Below are 14,473 nucleotides of genomic sequence, written 5' to 3'. Positions count from 1 at the left end.
TGCCTTCACCATTGTATTCAAACGAATCACATGGTGTGCCGTTCTCCTGGAATTCGATCAATAGGGGAGTTTCAGTAAAAAAAAACACACCGCAAATCATGCAAGTTCAACATTTTCAAACCAGTATACTAAAACAGAAATGCTCAGCGATGTAAAAGAAAGACACTACTTTTAACTATACACATCGCTGTTGATACTATCCCTCACATATTCTACTCCCAATCTCTTTCGCCGGTCTGGAAAATGTGTTTAATTAGCTCACATTCAAGCAACAATGCAGATTACCCAGTGGGAGTGAAACTATTCGACTCTGCCATTAAAAAATAGGGATGTTTTCAGTAAAAAACGAATAACCCTGGAATGCACACAACACACTGAATTTCGAAACAAATTTTGCATTATTTACAGCAGCAGAATACCACAGAAATATCAGACGAAACATGAAAACACTATATATTGTATTTCAGCCTGAACCCTAGGCTCTATATTGCAATTCAAGAAATTAACCCCATATGTGCATCCATTTCCACCTTGGTATCACCAACCCCTGAAAACAAACTCTTAATACCACGCTGAAGCGTTTGGTAATAATTAAACTATAAGCATGTCTACGTTAAGTCCTTGTTATTAGCATATTGTGTACGCAGTGCGCATGTTTTTTTCCGTATTCCACATCGCAAGCGTCATCACAGTGAAGTCAATTGCACATTAGGTGTTATGCAACGTAACGGTGAGCACCATCAATGAGGTTAGTCAATAAAACCTCATTGATGGTGCTTAACGTTGCGTTCATTTACAATGCTGAAATGTCACCTTTCGACGAGTGGACACGTGGGGAATTGCATCATTCAACCATGCACTAATAGTCAATGAAGGTGAGTATTATTGCTCATTTCAACGTTTTATTGAGTATTACTTGCCAATTACTTCTTGGTCATACAAGACGTCTCGTGGATTATGTATGTGCGTAATTTCTCTATAACAAACAGAAAACTGATATCACATTCCTGTTATGGGTTAGATTACATTCACTAAACTATTCACATATTTCGTTTTTGCATTTTAACAGAAATAATAAATTTAGGTTTTATTGAAAACATCAACCGTTTAATATAATGAACAACCTCATCGTTTATGTTCTACGTAATCTCCATTGCCATTAATAAAAATATATGCATCAACAATATTAAATTAGTTGTGATTTGCCCGTTATATTACTATGTATCATAATATTATACAGTATATATATATATATATATATATTACAAAAGTACACTTTTATTTTATTATAAAATACAATTTCAAACTAATTTTGGATAATAGACTCTCATATACTAAATCAAATAAATTATATTCATTAATTAAATCATCAAATGTCCATGAAATGGTAAGTAAGTAAATAACTTTATTGATTTCGTATCCTTACTGGGATCTTGAAAATAATACAATACAGAATGTTGTTTAAATAAACAACAGCTAGCTAAAAAGTAACAAAATAAAGTAAACAATTAGAAAATTAGATCAATAAGTAAAACAGAACAAAAGTTAAAAAACACAAGAAATGTAAAATTGAGTAATTATTTTGGGACTGTCACAGTTGGTGTTTTTTTTAGTGCAATATCTCTGCGGTTAAAGCAGTTAAAATGTATTTTGCATAGTCAGTCATTTCTTTGTTGTCCGTAGAGGTGAGAATTTTTATCATGATTTCTTCCTCAGCTACACCAGCTGAGGATAAGTTATGTTCAGTCAACAGTTTAATCCTCTCCTTTTGGTGCAGTTTGCATTTTAGCAGAAAGTGTTTCTCGTCTTCTACTTCATCAAGATCACGGGCTTTGCATTTGTTATGGTCAATGTCAATATTTGTGTACCGCCCCATTTCTATCTGTAAGGTATAGGCACTTCTTATACGTAGTTTTGTTGACCAATGGTTGGGATTTTTAACTACTGTTAGATATTTTCCATAGCTATATTCCTTTTTCAGCAATCTGTAGGTTCTAAGTTTGGTTTTATGATTTTTCGATTTATTGTCATCATACATGCTGTTTTCAGCGACTGTTTTAAAACGTTTAATCTAAAATTGGATGAAGTAACACTAACATACTTGGGCTTTCAGGGTGAGGCATAATGATATCAGACAATTACGAAAAGAAAAAAGCTCAAACAAGGTTAGGATTACAAGCAGTTTGGGCTTCACTATCTTGTCAGTCGTGTTTACACTATCAGCTAGTCGCCGAGCTCCTCTAAATATTTTTGAGATTCGTTGTCGCTTGTATATAATTTCTGTCTGACAGGTGCACACTTATACTGCATTACATTACAACAAAATAAATAAGCATAACATATTAACCCAAATTAAATCCCCAAATCACTCCATCATAGTCGTAATTGCCCAGATTTAGTTTACAGATTTCCTCCCACACTGTGAATTTTGGGAGCACTTTCAAGTTTTTCATTAAAACACACTTTAATTGAAAGTAAAACTTGAAAGCTATTATTATTATATTGGCGGAGTCTCAATATTGCATTGCATCTAATATGGTGATTACCACACACCTGTGTGAATTTGCATATCAATACATAACCATTTAACTGCTATTTAGAAATGTCATAAATACAATACAATATAAAAACAATGAAGTTAGGTTGCTACTTCTTTTGTTAGACACATTTCGTAAACGGCGGTGTAGACCAAGAGCACTCTTATATGTTTATTTGTCCTACTATTTTTTGTTGATGTGCTTGAAGAGACTGCGTTCGAGACAACAAAACCACAGGGCAAGAGATTAGACACATTCATTTATATCAAAGAAGAACGAGTTTAACGATGCTGTTGTTTATTTGCTTGTTTCAGTTTATTCATCTGTTTTGAATTGTCCATATTCACAATTACAGGGTATGGTTCTACAGTTTCACGAAATGTTTAAATTTCAGTAAACATGCTTAATGAGCTTCAAAAAACAATCCTTCATGCGACTGTTATTATTATATATATGTCTTATATAAAATGTTATAAACAAACTTATCTTATTAATGATTATAATGAATAATAAATTTTCACTTGATTATGTGATTTGTTTCTGGTGGAAACACTATACAAATGTGTGTCTGGTAAAAGCTCTTTGAACAATGTTGTGACAATAGCCATATTTCATTACGTCTTCTTGGTTGCAACACTTTACATATATATTCGAATAAACATTCTCAATCACAAAACACTGACTACAATTGTTTTCATCATATGCACTTTGTTGGAGAAAATCTTATGAACACTTTAAATGTTTTTTGCCAAAACAGTAAAAATACTTTATTTTAAAACAGTAGCACTGTCATTTACATTTTCATTTGCGACTATTTTATAAGACACTTAAAGTAATACGGGGACAAAACTGTGTCAAATTTTTAAACACTTGGATTTACAGTGCATGTAGATTGCAGCATCCAAATACTCAAAAAGTCCATTTCAAAACAAAACACTGCACTTCGTAGCAGATTTATATATGTACATTGTATAAACATTGTATGTAGATAGAAACTTCCAAATACTCAAAAAGTCTATATCTATACACTATATATACAAGTTTCCTATAGTATTTTAAAAATCCTAAGGGATTTTTAAAAATACTGTAGGATTTTTCATGACATTTTATAGGACATTTTACACAAAATTCTACAGGAATCAATGAGTCCATGCGGTCTAACTTTACATTAAAAACAAATATGGCTATAATAATATACGACCACTTTGTTTCACTTTGTCAGATAAATGAATTGATCGAGAACACGAGATTGGTGTTAGAATATATGACAGACACTGTAGTAAAGATGACATAGTAGTATATCACATCATTACGATAAAGTGGTTGCCATCTCAACCATCTATATTATCCATAGTATTGAAAAAAATATGGATATCATGCGATACAAAATTGTGCAAGATACATAATTATGAATAGGGAAGGGTCTACATATTACCGGTATAATGTTATTGTCTAGTATAATCTTTTTGATCGAATTAACTGCATTGAACCGCAATTTGAGCTCCTTTCACATATCAGTAAACTTATATATATATTTTCTCAGGATAACCATGTAATCATCCAAATTCTTGCAAGATTTGTATACACGGCTTTTCAGATTAGATATAATTTGTAATTGTTAATAATCGTCTAACGATACTTGGATTTGACGAATTCAGTATAACCCATTGTTTGTCAACTATCTTATACCACGTATCATAGTGCACAGTCAGTAAACGTTTTTAATTTACTTCCTCCATCCGGGTACTTACAACTGTTTAGGTCATCTGTTATGAAGGTCAGTAACAAAAATCTTACGAAACTCATCATTAGCTTTTTGTTTAATAATAATATGTACAAAGACCCAAACTTTATATTCACTCAAGTATTCGCCCTGTATCAAGAGTGACAAGTGACATAACGGTCAAAACTGTTCCGTTGTCCTACTAGAACACTGTGGTAGCCAATTCAAGCAATGCACAACCATAAGACACAACGCAGTTAACCTTAAAAAGTAGTTTGGTTCTAGTTGTTAAGAACATGCCAACCAAACTTCATTAAAAAATATGTTCACAACAATGTTGTTCGCCTCAAATATCAGAGTAATCGAACTGGTAGTTTTCAAAAAGTCTAACGAAATTTCGCTAACAAATAGAGAAATAATTAATGAGCAAGCCTGAGTATAATTGTTATGTATGGCACAAGTTAAATATATAATATTACAAACAGATTTAAATGTATTTTGATTAAGAAATTCAATTCAATAGCGCCCTCCACTGTGTCTGATTAAATGTGGTTTTGGCCGTTGATGGCGTTTATGAAACCACAATGCTTTGCGTAAGAAAGCTGAGGGTTTTGGTCACTTTTTGGTTTACCGTCGACGTGTGTGGTCTCGTTTATTTTCCTCTTGTTTCCCTCCTTGAATTTAGAGCTTGTTTTAGGTGTCTTCTATTTCAGGTCGTTTCAGTGATCCGCGAAATTCGTCAGTGCCGCCCGAAGTCATTACCTGTACGCAATATCAAGACAAAGGAACGTCGCTCTGCAAGTTTCGTGATACAACAAAGACCGGCCACGTGGTGAAGACTCGTACGCCATTCGGACCAGCTGGAATGTACTTGACATTTATTTGATAAGTAGACCCTATTATTTCCTGTACTTTAGAGCATATCTTGTAATGTAACTTTATTTATGCATTTGAGTGGTAAATTAATTTATATATTTATGGCCGTATTAATCATTTCTTTACAAGTAATATAAATGAAAGTAAAATAAGCATAGTTCCAGAAGGAGTATCTACACTTTATGCAAATTTTTTTAAAATTTATTCATGACGTAGCAGTTTCTGTGCTCATGAATATTCATTAATTTGTGGGTCAATACATTTTAAAAGGGGCGATATATTATTTTTGGGGGAAGAGTTAGAAAGGGGGATTAGCAATCCTTAGGGGGTCAATACAAAAGAAGGGCCCCATTTGGAGAGCAGCCATGCTCCCCGTGTCTGTTGTTGCACGTGACCTACAGCTGTCAACTGTGTTCGTTCTTCGACGGCTTCCATGTGGGCACAGTCCCTCAACACCGGACTGTGATGTGGGGTAGTATTCTTGTGTTCTGTTTTCCTGACTTGAGTTTTTGAAGTCAGCTGTTTACGTTTTTAACGTCTTTAATGTCTTTTGTAGGAGTGTCCAATCCGTGATTCGAACTTTCGAGTTCCCAGCGCACTGTCTTGTCCACTGTACCACGAGTGTCTTCACACAGAAGTTAGGATTTAAGTCCTATTCATAGGAGCACTGTCTTCACTAGCATTCAAAAATCTAACTACACATACTGGATTCGAACCAGCGATCGCTCACATTGCTGACATAGTACAAATCAACTGAGCTATGTGGATAGTCATGCAAATTAAATAATTTGTTGTCATATTTAGCTTTATTGCCAAATGGTGTTTGCGAGAAAAAGATGGGCTGGCAAGGGAATTGAACCCAGGTCCCATGTATGTAAATGTGTCGAAATGGGCGTAGTGCGAGTGGTTAGTGCTAGTAGCACTAATCCGAAAAAGTACTAGATCTAGCGCTAAAATGGCACTAGATCTAGTGCTAAAATGTGCACAGTGCGAGTGGCATTGTTATCGCATTGTCAACAACGTCGAATAATAGGAGGTGCATCAACAACCACTTCATATGCAAACTACAAACAGTATAAAACATTGGCAATATGCGCGAGATGTCCATAATAATACTTTCTGTATATAATACCGGATTCTGGGGTTCAAAATTTAAAAAAATAATTATCAAATATTTTGGGGGACATTTTCATTGTATCCAACTACACAGACTTTCTACGCCGTGAGTTGGGCCACCCAAGACGAAAGAAACTATTGCAGAATTAGCAATAATTAATAATTATTGCTGAATTAAAAAGTAGACCACCTGAAATGTCATTAAAGTGTCGCCCAGTGTCATTTTTCAAATACATTTGTTTTTATTTTATTGGTAACAAAAGTATATTTTAAACGACGTTTCTAATAAAAACGAACACAACTGCATTAACAATCCCGGCAAGCGATCACAGATGCTCAATCCGGACATGCTACGTTTCACAAAAGTTGATTATTAGTCAGTACTGATTATAATAACGCAAAAAAAAAAATTCGATAATTTTTATGAAATTCAAATAAAATTCAACTTAGTTTCATCGTAAGCAAATGATATAAACGCTCGATGCGGTAGGGTATCCGCCATGCGCTTCTCTTGCATGAGTTGAGCTAATAGGTCAAATCGCAAATTAACCAATCAAAATGCTGGACGATGCCAACGCGTTCAAATCACCATAGCTCATTTAAATATGTTAATGTGATTGAACGCAACGCGGAAGAGATTTGACGATGTTGTAGTACGCTCTTTTGGCTTGGATTTTGATGGGAAAATGGCATGATTTTTTTTTTAAATAAAAAAAAATAGTTATTTTCAAAGATGAACTTAGCATAAGAAGAATAATTTCACATTGTTTACAGTGATAACAGCTCTTTGTCCAAACGGAGCTTACGCTAGTCAAAATAAACACGCTCTTGAATAAAAACTTAAATAGACTGATTTAGGCGTCAGGAACGATTGAAATGTCCGATAAATTAGGACAAAATATTTTAAAAAATAAATTTAAAAACTGCCGAAAAATCGCCCTGGACGATTTCTTGGTCCCATTTTTTTAACGCGACCATACACTGGGTTTGTTTAGCTGTGAGGGTTAAAATACGTATTTCACAACCGGAAATTCAACAGATGAACTTGTTACTTCACATGTTTTAATTATTAGCAACTGTAACAAGGTCCTCTTGATCACTATTGTAGAGAACTGACCCACAAGACCACAATGGATTGACTGGATGTGTTTGCATTTGATAAGACTATATAGTGTGTATATATATAGAAATACAACATATTTCTATTATTGAGTTACAATTGTCCAAAAAATTTGGTGTTTTTACTTGTGTAAACTATATGCATGCCATAACCCGTTAGTGCCAATTGCCAATTGGGTGTTTGCCATTTGCGTTGCCCATACCTGACCCGACCCTAACCCTAATGCCAAGACACGTTCCTGTTTATAATTGCTCAATAATGATACTGTTGTGCACTGTCTGCGGGTAAGTTGCATTGATGTCAACTGATTAAACAAGTCGCGTTTAAGTAATTTCCACTATTAACAAGTGGTTAAATTGTGACAATAAATGTGTGGACAGATATTTGAGATTAATTTTGGTGTAGACAACTCTCATTTAATAATTTTACACCATTACAAGTTGTTAAATTGAGAAAATAAATGTGCGGGCAAATATTTTAGACTTATTTTGGTGTAGACAGCTCTCATTTAATTATTTTACACCATTACAAGTTGTTAAATTGAGAGAATAAATGTGCGGACAAATATTTGAAACTTATTTTGGTGTAGACAACTCTCATTTGATTAATTCCAACAATTACAAGTTCTTAAATTGACAGAATGAATGTATGGACAAATATTGACCATTATATTTGTGAGTAAATACCTGTTTAATTAATTTCCACCTCTACAAGGTTGAGAGAATAAATGTGTCGACAAATATTTGATACTTATTTAGGTGTAAGAACTCGTGTTTGACCAACTTCCACCATTGCAAGTTGTTAAAATAATGAAATAAATATACTGGTATCATTGGATATTTGATTTAATTGTGAAACTTTCTAACAAAATGTTAACTGCTGGCTTCGAACCCTCAATCAACAATTCCGCAGACACGGTATAAATTCAACAACACCACCGAAGATATTCGTCTGTTGCCTGAATTGTTTTCCTAATATAGGGAACGCCATCGACACTTTAACAAAACTTACCTTGACTTGGGTCTTGTTTATCTCTTGTCACAATCTGGAAACTGTTGAACAAATTGCGCGTCGTCCAGTTTAAGACGTTATTTTATTATTTATTCATTCAGTTTTGTATGGTGGAGTTTTGTGAGGTTTATTTTTTTGCGACGTTCTTTGTTTACTTGTTTACGGTTTGAGAGATTTCAGTTTATTTGATTTACGTTTTTACGGTAGCTCAGAGCGGGACTCGAACCCACTGTCTTTTCAAGTTAATTTTGTTTTATTTTGATGGCACGCTTGTGTACCACGCCACGACGTTGGTCGTTAAGTGGTGTACATTTTTCTAACTACTCAAGTGTTCCGATGAGTTAAACGGAAAAGCCAAAACGATTGCTGGTTTCTGATTGCTTCGGTTCTGGTGAGTGTGTATCTAGTGTGATTCGAACCCATGTCGTTTGTATTGGGCGTTTGTGTATTTCCCATGTTGGCTACGCCGTAATATGCAACCACTTCCCCGTTTTATTGTGATTTTGAGTGTTTAATGATGTCTTCTTCACCCGTCACGCCATGACCCGGGTTTCAACCACACGGCCATTTTGCAACACAGTTCGTGACCCTCGGCGTCACCCGACTGACTATATGAGCGTTCTGTTCAACTGTTAAGCTAGGATTTATTACCGTTATTATCATTATATTGTCACGTGATTTGTTTTACCTTGTGTGTAATGTCTTAAGTATCTTTATTGTAATTTGTATATACCAATTCGTATATACCGAGGAAACGACCCCGATTGAAGGTCGTGTATTTTATGACGTCACCAATTCGTGTGTAGGTACTGCTTCTAGATCTGTGCCGTAAAATATACTATCCCATACATTTGTGTCATTATTTGGTAATAGTTCAACCTGAGAAAAATAGGGGAATTTGTCCACCCTTGGCTTACAGTTGAAATCGTGACAATAATTGAGGTCCACTCAAAGTATCAACATATCATATATCAAATCAATTGGGCTGTTTTTAGAGATATATAGAGAATTAATGATACACGACATGAACAAATCACAAAGGAACCTAGTTGGTTCGATAACATAATCTGAAGATCATCCATGAAAATATAAATACTATGAAACTCAAACATGGAAAATAATTAGAGTTAACAATCGCCAACATTTTCCCGATATTTCCGACATTTGGTGTATTACAAATAGGCCTTTGTACTTATCAAAGGCTTCTATAAGAAACCAACAAAAATACAGAACAATACAACATGTCATTTTCTCAAACACATTTATTTAACCTTGTATTTAATACAGGACAAACAATCTTACCAAATACATATATCGTAAATGGCGGAACACTATCAGCAAGTGTAATATGGACATATAAATTTGTTGGGATAACACAGGGAACATGAAAGTGTTGTCTTGTGGAATTATCAGACTAGGAGTGCGAAAGTTTACAGAGCCGGAATTAAGCGCATGCGCGTTTAAATTCATTGATGAATGTATAATACAGTTTATTTGCATAATACATATCGGATTTTAACTATACATCTATAAGTTAATAAAAATACATACATGCATGCAATAACAATGTCAGGATCATGTGTATAAGGAAGTCTCGGATGTGAGGTTTGATATCACAATTTTACTAATCCTATGATATAAATATATAAATTCGGAACCGAGGAAGCGCAAGTCTCGTTGTGTTATTCGTTTTCAGATATTTGCCGTGTGTGGCGCTAGTAGCATACCTTCATCTGACCAAATTCGCTGTATTTAATAATTGAAGAAGAATGTCTTCCAAATTACAAATTCATTGATTATGAAATGATTTTTTAATACTCAATTGATTTACTTAATATAATTTAGAATAATTCATATTTATGAATGAGGCGTCGCATTATTGCGTTAATATATTTCCTTTTTGAAGTGTATGCAATCAGAATTGTTACTAATGTATGTCTTCGTCATGTGTTGTGATTTTAAATTTAGATTTTCTGTAATTACAAATACATTATTTTATAAAATCAATTTTATGTACTTGTCTAATATACTGATATAGTCAATCAATGGACCAAGTGATTAAAGAATGGATTGAGGTTACTAAAGACCTGAACTTCCTGCTATGAGTGTTATTCACAGTGCACCACAGCTAACGTTAGTGCATTTCTAAAACGGAAGCGTATGCACTGGAACAAATTCTTTTGGAATTACCGTTGCTTTTGTACTCCGCCATCTAAACACAGAAATGCACGAAAAACGTGTAGAAATTGCAGGATACATGTGCTTTCGACTTGTTAAAAAAAATTATACATATGTGTAATATATCCAAGAACGAATATTTCATCATTGCATTGTACGAGTTAATCCTCGTAATATCTGGCACATTGAATAAATAAATGTCGTCATACCAACCCATTACAATGCAAACAATAAGATTCTGCATATATTACCATCCCTATTTTTTTGAATAGTACATAATACATGATGGCAGTTTTCACATTTTCAGTTCTGCGTACATGACATCTTGGTTGCCGTTGATGGGTTTGTTACTTGATGCACGCATTGACGTTGTCGAGTCTGAAAATTCGAGATCAGCGTATGAGAGACCCTCCACGTTATTCAGCATCCGTCGACCTAATGCAGCGCCCTCATTTGACTGTGAATCTGGTTTCCCTTCGGGTCGCACAACAGCATATTCGGGTCCAATTATACCATCGGCTGAATTGTTACGTTGTTGCACGTTTTGATATACGACTGTGGGGTCACTCTCAACTTCTCGTAGAGGATTAACTTGTCGGAATTGCTCGGTAACGATGATTGGTTCGTCCTCTTTTCTAGGCTCTTTGCACCCATCACCAGTCTTAGCAGGTTTGGGTCCAGGAATAGGGAGTGGTTTCCCAGCAATCTTCGTGTGATCTTTAGTCTGCTTCGAATGGATGTGACTTTCGCTGTCATTTGATTTTTCAGAATAGTTTTCGGTTTTTGGTACTTTTTTAACCTGGGCGTAAATATGTTGTACACTGACGTCATTTTCAGGTTTGTTTTCTCTTCTCCCAAGAGTCATCGCTAACTCGACATTTACAGAGAGATTTGTCTCGTCGTCTGTAAATACTACGTCGGATTGCCTCGTTAATACTCGCGAATTCTCGGTGTTTGTATGACCAACAATTGTCATCTCCGAATATTCATTTCCGTTGTCAAATGTCTCATTTTCTCGATCTGGATCACGCCGCTTTCGATGGAATTTAACTAAGCATATGACAATAACTACTACAATACCCAAAACTATAGCGCCGCCAACGCCAGAACCTGCAGCTACACCAATTAACGTCGTATCGGCACCAATCACGTTTACGGATGTAGTGTCTTTTTTGTCACGTGCAGCAGATGACGATTCGTCGTTTATATATGAACTAGTCGTAGCCATTGTTGTTGGGAAGGGGAGTGATATTGTAACATCTATGACTGAACTGCCAACACCGACACTATTATTGGCGACACACGTAATTGTATGTACACCATTGTCATGGAAACTGATGTCATTTAGCAATAATTGTGTAGTATTTTCATTTAATAAAAATCTCTCGCCGGAGACAGTTTTATTATCATATTTCCACGAATACGTGAACACGCCAGGATCCCCCAAAGCACTGCACATGAACCAGGTAGAGTTTCCTGTGACTGCGTCGTTACTTCCTGTCTGTAGTGTTACAGTGGGTTTTGTATAGATACGTGTATATGAACCTAGTTGACACTGGTATCCGTTAACCCAGCTAGGGTGATTTGAAACGCAGGAAAATGTCATACTCTCCTCACCTTGTCGCGGTATCCATGTATGTGTAATTGTTAATAATCCTTCAACGATTCTTGGATTTGACGAATTCAGTGTAACAAATTGATTGTCTACTACTATATTCCACATAAGTGTAATCATTGGTATACCAGTGACGTCACTGTGTGTGCATGTCAAAATGACCTCTTCATTCTCCACTATGACGTTGTGACTTCGTTGGCATTGAGGAAATCTAATATTACCAGATGGTGCCACGTAGAAACTAAGAACTGCCACATCGGACGATATAAGCAAATTGTCATTGATATCACGTACCACACACTGGTAATGTCCACTGTCAAACGCAGCTGTCTGCACCGATATTTGGGTTATCTCAAGGCTAAATTCATAGTTACTGTTGCCGTGGAAACGATATATGGAATACCGTTGGTCTATGTTGTCAACGTTTCTCATATCTCTGTCATCGCTGATAGTAATCCCATTCTTCACCCATGACACTATGTTGTCTTCTAGATCATACACATAACACCTGATAACATGTGTGAACGTTAACGAACTGCCGTGATGGAATGAATACTCGAAGTCTTCTGGGACCGAACTGGAGCCGAACCAGGGGGTTGAACAAGAATCCTGAAGACATAAAAACATTACCAGCACAATCCAGGTGATTCTCATCAGATCCATTGTTTTCTTGTGTTGAGGATCACATTGACGGAGCGTAGTTCACTTACAGTGAATCTGTCACAGCACTTTTGATAGTAGGCGAAAGTTTCCAATTTACTTCCTTGATCCGGGTACTTACAACATTATTGGCCATTCAATTTATTGTTATTTAAATGAGTCGGCAAGCCTATTGTCGCACTCGTCGACTGACGTATCAGGCATACAACATGTTAGCCAGCACAACACGGCCTTTATGTTATACGTGGTGCTTCACAAATCATATAAACTTTTATTCATTTTATTATTATTACTAGCTCGACTCAACAATAAATATAAACATAAATCACCGAAATATTGCAGTACTGGCGAGTATGAATCGACACTGTTACGGACAGAATAAACATCTACCTGGTTACAGTTTGTCTGATCACAAATGTTACGAAGATGAGTTTTAGTCATACCGGCTGAAAAAAATGAGCTGATAGTAACGTCATATCGGAGGGGAAAAAATGTATTTTAAACACTACAATGTTATAAATAGTTAGTTCATATGTAGCAATAAATGCATTCTTAATTAAAAATTTTGCCACTATACACCTGAAACTAAAAATAGTCCGGGTGGGGGCTAATAACCAGGCGTCCTATTTACCGATGCTCGTTTAGTCACTGGATGGATGCATAGATAGTATAGGTTCCAATGTTACAATCATCACATAGCATGTACTATGAATGTGTAATATTTTATGCATTATTTGTTAAAAAGCTATCTCTAATAATTCCATACATGAGACTTGTGTGAAAAAAGGGTCCGTATGTAAATTGTGCTCTCCTGAAAAAACAAATTTAATTACTGCACCAAAACTGCAATGTTTCTTCATATCAATAAAAATATTGCAAAAATTATAACGATTTCAAAACTATGTATAGTGAAATATGTTTTCTTCTGCGTAGTTCGTATTGATGACGTATATATACTATGATTGCACTGTAAGTGTTTTATAATCATTTGTAACTTACAATGTATTCGTGTCCAACACCATGTATTCACTATCAATCTGCACAGTGTTATTTCTGTTCATAGTTGATCTTTCCAGTCCCGGGTACTCAGGTTTTCTCTCCCACTACGTGCCGGTGATGTGCTAGAACCTATGGCTACATCTGTGCTGGGTTTCTCATTATGGTGACAACGGAAATAACATATTTAGAGGTAACAACACCGCCGCATAAAAAAAACTCCACCCAGCACTAGTGGCACAAACTATTATCAATGCAGAAGATACTTGTTTTAAAATATGAATGCAAACAATATTATGTAATGTGATCAGCTGCAGGCAAAGATACAATACTCATACTTTAGAATATCGATATGTAACACAATAACACCCCACAAAGTTAATCAAAATTGTTAAATTACTTCGTTTTCAGAGAAAATAAAATAAAATAAAATTAAATTAAATTAGGAAATTTAAATATATTCGTTACAAGGGACAGGGTTAGACCTCACCCTAACACAGGGATGTCCGAAACCAAGCTTGACGGCTATACACAATATATAATCGATACATCGATAGAAACAAATTATAATATGGCGTGCCCCTGTAATGGATTACACACGATTGAGACTGGGTGCCATGGTTTCGGTGCACAAACCGAGA

This window comes from Saccoglossus kowalevskii, chromosome 8, assembly GCF_978046115.1.
Source record: "Saccoglossus kowalevskii chromosome 8, keSacKowa6.1, whole genome shotgun sequence".
In the NCBI taxonomy this organism is placed as follows: Eukaryota; Metazoa; Hemichordata; class Enteropneusta; family Harrimaniidae; genus Saccoglossus; species Saccoglossus kowalevskii.
The sequence above is the reverse complement of the archived record's forward strand: the minus strand, read 5'-3'. Positions refer to the sequence as shown.